This window comes from Geotrypetes seraphini, chromosome 1 (genome assembly GCF_902459505.1).
Source record: "Geotrypetes seraphini chromosome 1, aGeoSer1.1, whole genome shotgun sequence".
Lineage (NCBI taxonomy): Eukaryota > Metazoa > Chordata > Amphibia > Gymnophiona > Dermophiidae > Geotrypetes > Geotrypetes seraphini.
Window position 1 is genome coordinate 212,469,904 of NC_047084.1, and position 7,544 is coordinate 212,477,447.

Sequence of the window (7,544 nt, forward strand, 5' to 3'; positions counted from 1 at the left end):
GACGCGGATCCATTCTTGCCGGCTTCTCTCTAGACCAGGGGTGTCAAACTCAAATCACATAAGGGGCCGAAATCTAAAACACAGGCTAAGTCATGGGCCGGATTTTTTATTAAGATACTTACCCCCGCCTTTGCTTACACACAGCGTGGGCCCCAGCACCGGTGGCGGCTCCGATGCTCACAGGACTTCTGTGAGCATCCAATCATTTGCTGCCGCCGCTGCAAAAACCCACGCTGCACACCAGCAAAGGAGGGGGTTAGTCTTAGTAGTATAGGGATACACCCTCTCCAACCCCACGCTGGCTACAAAATAAATAAAAAGGACTTTTCCTCTCTTATAGGTCCTAGTTCACGCTTGCTGTCTAACACCTGCTCTGGCAGGATACACATTTCAAATTTGTAATCACAAAATATTGTAATCACAAATATATATATATTGTATATATATATATATATATATATATATATATATATATATATATATATATATATATATTGTAATCACAAATATTGTAATCACAAAATAGAAAATAAAATAAGTTTTTCTACATTTTGTTGTCTGGTCATTTTGCTTTTAGTCCCAGTTTCTCTTTCTGATTTTGTCTATCTTCTAATTCTCTTTCCTGTGTCTGCTGCCCTTTTTTTTCTCCTCTTCTCTCTTGCTCCAGTCCCTGTCTCCAACATATTGATTTTTCCCTTTCAACTTTTCTCCTTTTTTCTTTTCTGCCTCTATCCTCTCAAATCTTGCCCTCATTCTCATCCTTCTCCTTTTTAAATTTTCAGCTACCTATCAATTTTCCATCTTCTCTTATTCTGTAGCTCTCCCATTTCCCATCTCATTCTTTTCCCAGCCTCCTATTTCCTTCTATCGCTCCTCCTCTCTCCTCTTGGTCCAACATTTTGCTCTCTCTCTTTTCTGTTGTTCTTCTTCCCTCCCCCTTGATGCTGAACAATGAGATGGAAGGAAAAAAAAAAGAGATGCTGCATCTCTCTCTCTCTTCCACCCCCAGGCCTAACATTTCTCCCTCCCTTCCATCTCCAGATCCAACTTCTCTCCCTTTCTCTTACCAACTGTCCCCCATCTCTCCCCCTGTCTGCCTGCCCCCCCCCTCAGGTCCATTTCTTTCTTTCTCTTCCGGTTCTCCCTTCAAGTATCTTTTTCCCTCTTCCTCCACACTACCCCAGATCCAACCGCTTTCCTTTCATCTCGCTCTCCTCACAGCCCAGCTTCCCTTTCCCTCTAGCGCCGGTCCCTCTCTCCTTACAGCCCAGCATGCCTTTCCCTCCAGCGCCGGTCCCTCTCTCCTCACAGCCCGGCGTGTCTTTCCCTCCGGCGCTGATCCAATGTCACCGCCAAGCCAAGGAATCTGCCAGCCTCAGCGATTCGGGAGTGTTGTATGTTGCTCATCTTCCTGCTTTTCATCAGCCGCGGTCTGTCTCGTGACATGCAACTTCCTGTTTCCGCCCAGGTGGACCACGACGGAAGGAAGGCAGGAGGGGGAGCCACAAGCAACACTGCTGAATCGCTGACGAAGCCGGCAGACTTTCCGCATGACAGCGACTTCGTACCGGCGAGGGATGGAGGACATGCTGGGCTCTGAGAAGGGGAAGTTTGGAAGCATTGCCGCGGGCCGCATAAAAAGGCCAGGCGGGCTGGATTTGGCCCGCGGGCCTTGTGTTTGACACATGTGCTCTAGACCATGTTAGAGAAGCAGTTTATGCAGTTCCTTACTAACATGGGACCCAAACTGCTTCCTCTTATCCAGCCTGGGCATTCAGCAGACTCCCGCGAGGTCGAGCCGCTTCCTTTGTCTAAGCCTGATCTTCCACACTCTTTGCAGGGAGCAGAGTCTCTGTGAGTGTCTGGTCTGGCATCCAAGCACGTGAAGCAAGGAGCAGATTCTTTGCGAGTGCCTCGACGGGAATCCTCACATTTTATACAAGGAGCAGAGTCTTTGGGAGTGCATCGAGGTTCCTCCAAGCCTCTGGAGCTTCGATCTACAGCCTCTAGTCCTATTCATACATTGGCATCAGCTGCTCTCGTCTCTGAGGCGAAGTCTCCTTGATCCTCGAGATCTGGTTCCACAGTTCTCACCGACGTTCGAGGCCTTCATCGAGGCATCCTTCCAGGCATAATTCTTCTTCTCACAACAGACCATCTTCCTCAAAGCCTCGATCTACTCCAACCTCGACCAGGCCACCGACTCCTCGTTTGAGGTCTCCGATGCCGGATCTCGAGGATATCCCGGTTTCGATTGCCTCGTCCACATCACCAGGTTCCTTTGATGCCTTTTTCCCTGCCGAAGCTTCATCTTCGACACAGGCTGCCTCGACGTCCTCGAGTCCTTCTTGAGGCAAAGCATTGGCAGATCAGCTATCTTTCTCGTCTTTCCTTCGTCAGATGGCTGTGAACTTGGCTATTCAATTAGATACTGCATCTTCCTCAACCTCCGGCAGAGTCTCTTAAGCTTCCACTTTATAAGCTTTTGAATCAGACTTTTGGTCGATGCATGGAAACACCTTTTTCCATACCAGCTGTTCCAGGAAAATTGGACTCTAGGTATAAGACTGTGCATCACAAAGGGTTTGACAACTCACAGTTATCTCATCAATCCCTCCTTGTCGAGTCCTCCTTGAAGAAGTCCCATTCTTCCAAGGTTTACGCCACCGTTCCTCCTGGAAGGGAAGGGAAAACTATGGACAAATTTGGACGTCACATCTACCAGAATGCTATGATGTCCTCAATTACAATTTTCAATTCATCACTTACTTTGAATTCCTTATTTCTCTACTTCCAAAGTTTTTGAATTATTTGGATACCCAAATGCATTTTGAGTTTCAGGAAGTCATTGCTTCTTTATCTCAACTACGTTTGCATCTCCTCCAGTCATCTTATGATGCCTTCGAGTTGTCTGCCCAAGCGGCTGCTTGCTCTGTAGCTATGCGTCATCTTGCCTGGCTTCGTACCATTGACATGGACTCTAATCTTCAGGGCGGCTTAGCTAACATTCCTTGTGAGGGCAATGATCTCTTTGATGAATCCATCGAGGCAGCCACCAAGAAATTATCTGACCATGAAAAATCCTTTGCTTCTATAGTCAGATCTAAGCCAAAGCCAGTTCCTGCAAAACCTGTACGCCCTGCTCTTATCTATCAAAGGCATTTTGCTCCGAAGCCAGCTCCTTATACTCGCCCTCCTCTGAAAAAACAGCAACCTCAGAAGCAACAGAAACCTCAGCCTTCTGCTCCACCTAAGGCTTTTCAGCCTTTTTGACTGTTTACCACAGAGCATAACCTCCACCGTTCTGTCTCTATCTCCTTTTCCTCCTATAGGAGGTCGTCTCCATCATTTTTACAACCGATGGACGATAACTACATCCGACCTCTGGGTGCTTACCATCATCAGGGAAGGATACTCTTCATTTCACTCAGGTTCCACCAGAGCTTCCTCCAAGAGAGTATCTTCCAATCCATCCCAGACTGCCCTTCTTCTTCAGGAAGCTCAAGCTCTGCTTCGTCTCCATGCCATCGAACCAGTTCCCTTGGAACAACAAAACAGGGGGTTTTACTCCCGTTACTTCCTTGTTCCGAAGAAGACGGGCGATCTGCGGCCCATTCTGGATCTCAGGGCTCTCAACAAATTTTTAGTCAAAGAAAAGTTTTGAATGTTGTCCCTGGCATCCTTTTATCCCCTTCTCGAGCAGAATGACTGGTTATGCTCTCTGGATCTCAAGGAGGCCTACACTCATATTCCCATTCATCCGGCCTCCCATCAATACCTCAGATTTCGTGTGGGGAATCTGCATTATCAATACAGAGTACTACCCTTCGGTCCGGCCTCGTCTCCCAGAGTGTTCACCAAGTGCCTGGTAGCGGCAGCTCTACGGAACCATGGTCTTCATGTATTTCTCTACCTCGACGACTGGCTCATCAAAGATTCCACATCTCAAGGGGTTATTGTAGCGACCCAACGGACTACCTGGTTCCTACAAAATTTGAGATTCGAAATCAACTTTCCCAAATCTCAACTTCAGCTCTCACAGAATCTACAATTCATTGGAGTTTCTGGACACTGTCCAACTCAGAGCATTCCTTCAACAACGAATGGAAGTTCTTCTTCAACTCTGTCATACAGTGTCTTCCCGCTCTTCCATCTCAGCGAGACACATGATGGTACTTCTGGGTCAAATGGCCTCCACAGTACACGTGACTCCTTTTGCCAGACTTCACCTCAGAATTCCTCAGTGGATGCAAGTTTGCGACCCTCCTTCTTGACACATGTCAGTCACTCCTTCCTTGAAGAAGTCTCTCCATTGAGGTCGATATGCTGGAGTCCAGAAACAAAATCCAAAGGTGGGCAGAGGACTAACAAGTGTCCGATGAAAGTCAAGTCCACTCCTGACAAAACTGTAAAAGACAACCTGCGAGGGAGAAAGCCACATCTGACCCCTGGCGACATTGGCACTTTCTTTTTTCTTTTTTGGGGGGTGAGGCATAGCCACTGCACAGAAACCTGAGGATGCCTGGAATTGGAACCATGGAAACATGGGCACAGCCCTTGGAATTTTTTAGGAGGAAAAAACCTGAGTATCCTTGACAACACCTGTGGGAGGAATGAAGAGAACTACGATCCCCTCACGAAGTCCAGCGAAACTAATTCACAGGGAGCTAAGTAGGATGGTATTCACAACACCTGAGTAGAGGACATCCAGATCTATATCCAACAAGAAAATGGCCCTTAAAAAGGCGGCGCTGAAGGTGATACTCGAGGTAGCATCTTCAGCCAAATATGAATCCAAGGAGTTTGGCACTCAGACACGGCACCAGCATAAAACATACTAAGAACTTGAATGAGACCATAAAGGGCATCTCCACACTAACCAGCACCAGCAGAGGACAGGCATTGTGCTTGAGACCTGCCAAAAATCAGGATTAAAGAGATAAAGCATAGCCATAGCTTTAGCAGATTGGAAAAAGTTTTCCAGGGATCAGTGTGCTGAAATCAGACCAAGGAGCTGTGGACTGAATGAACAAAGGCACAGGAGAACAGACCAGGACTAAGGTGGAAAATACAAATGGAGCTCTTTCAGAACATCAGTCATAAAGAGGCAGACAGAAGCCCACTGAAAATTTGAAGGATCAGCACCTCCAAATCTGGATATTCAGAGCAGCTGAGACCAGTCTCAGCAAAGGCACCAACCGGATCCAAATTAAATATAGCGGTAGGAGGCAGAAACATCATAAAATCTGCATGGCAAACACTGCAATCGAGGTCTGGCACGGCCAGACAAGAGAGATCTCGATCAGGAGGCTTCACCACAGAACCAAAAAGCCCCGACATGCCTGCTGGCTGTGTCAAACGAGCAGGTTCAGAGGAGCTAAATAAAATCCAGTGAAAAGGCCCACTCTGCAACCAGGGCAGGGCTCTGTTGAGGTACATGCGTCACATCAAAATTCCCCAGACTCAGAACACAGGCATACTATGCCAGACACCAGAATGGCCCCTGGGTGAGATTTTCTTCGGAAGGCCCAGACCAGCTCCCCAGCTGAAGAGGACATAAAGGAGGCAAAGTCTATAGCTCTCGCCCCCTCTCCTGGTGTGCTATGGCACGCAGTACAAAAATCGCTGATCCAGTGCCCATCCGATGCAATGTCCACATCCAATAGATTAGGGGCTGGGGAGTTCATCCCAATCAATTTTTGAGTCAAATCAAGGGGTTTTTGAGGCAGAAATAAAAGTTAGAAAAAAAGATTGATTTTGAAATCCAAGATGACCACTGTCACAAATTTGTGGTAAAAATAAAACAAAAATAGAAATTTGGGGTTTGTGGAGGTGGGGGACCTGAACCCCACCCACAGAAACTGTGAAAAATGAAGTTTAAATAGATCCACAAGCCACCCCTAAAGTTCCCATAGGAAATAATGGAAGTACTCACAGTCTCTGTAGTGCCTTTGCCTGTCAGCATTTTTTAAGCAGTTGAGTGGAGAAAAAGGACTTTCTGCCTCAGGAACAGCTCCAAACTGAAATTCTTTGGACTACCAGCCGGCCAAAAACTGACTACAAGCTCTGCCCCCACGGATCCTCTACCATACAGTCAGGGGTGGGAAATGCAGCCTGTGCCTTGAAACCCGGGTGGGTTTCCATCCAGACACACACAGCCTTATGTTAGAAACCTGTGACAAAGTCACCGGCCAGCAGACTCCCACGGGAAGGGTCCCTGGATACTGTAAGGTGACACACAGCAGGCTGGCTCCACAGATCTACCAGTTTCTCTGTGAAGTTGCAGTCTGGCACCGCAGGACTGCATCTTTTTCTCCGACAGAGGAACAATGAGCAGGGGTCTCAAGTCACTGAAGCCACAAAAAAAAACAAAACAAAACTGAATAAGCGAAAAAATAATCAGAAGCTTAGCAACTACAAAAGACTTCTGTATGAACTGCTTGCAGAAATTGTAACTGGGATTGTTTACTAACTCTCAGGCTAAGGGGGTAGAGCAGGTGTTCAGAAAAGATGTGGATTTCTACAACAACCAGACTGTGGGTTGGGATTGAACACCCTAGCGCAGGCCTGCACAACTTCGGCCCTCACCAGGCCAGGTTTTCGCAAATGAATATGCATGAGATCAATATGCAAACAATGGAAGCAGTGCAGGCAAATAGATCTCATGCAAATTCACTGGGGAAATCCCGAAAACCCGACTGGATTCAGCCCTCAAGGACTTGAGTTGTGCAGGCTGCCCTAGCATATGGAATCTGGAAGGGATGTAACAGAAATTATTTTTTATGTGGAACTTGTAATGTTTGACATTTTTGAAGACAGCATAAGTATATGTTGAATAAAACTGCTATCATTAGAATAATCAGTGCATTGCTGGTTTACTCATTTCTAAGAGTGTGGAATCAGGGTGAAGAGTGCTAGCAGAACTATATCTGTATGAGGAAGACACATGTTTGGGGGAGTGAGGTCTTTTCTGGTAAGGATGAAGTCCAGTAAAGTACCTGGGAGACCATACCAGTACACCCCACGTCATGTAATCAGAACCTAGTACTAACAAAGGGCTACGGAAAATCTATAAAGGATAATTTTTATAACACATGGTTATGAGAAACAGCATTTCTCATCTAAGTAAACTTGATTTTAAAGTTTTTCTTTTCTCTGAGATACCCTTGCTGACCCAGTTGAGAAACCCCTAGCCTACCTGAACTGGCTCCCCTCTTCCACCTCTAAGGATCACATGACAAGGTGATTAAAAAGGACTGCATCTTTTAGTTTGACCTTCACTCCCTATGTTCGTAGACAACTCTGGGATGCTTGAGATGCTTCTTGTTTGTTTCTTATACTGGTTTTAGTTGCTGCTGCCTGGGTGGGGTGGGAGGGGGGGATTGGGAATTGAACTGGTATGGGAAAAATGTTTTGTTTTCTTGTATGCTGTTTTTACTCTCTTGATCAATAAACATATTTACACATAAAAAGGACTGCATACTTAGGACTGGCCCTTTTGAGTGTGGTGGTGGTGGTGGGGGATCCCTCTCTCATAAGAACAT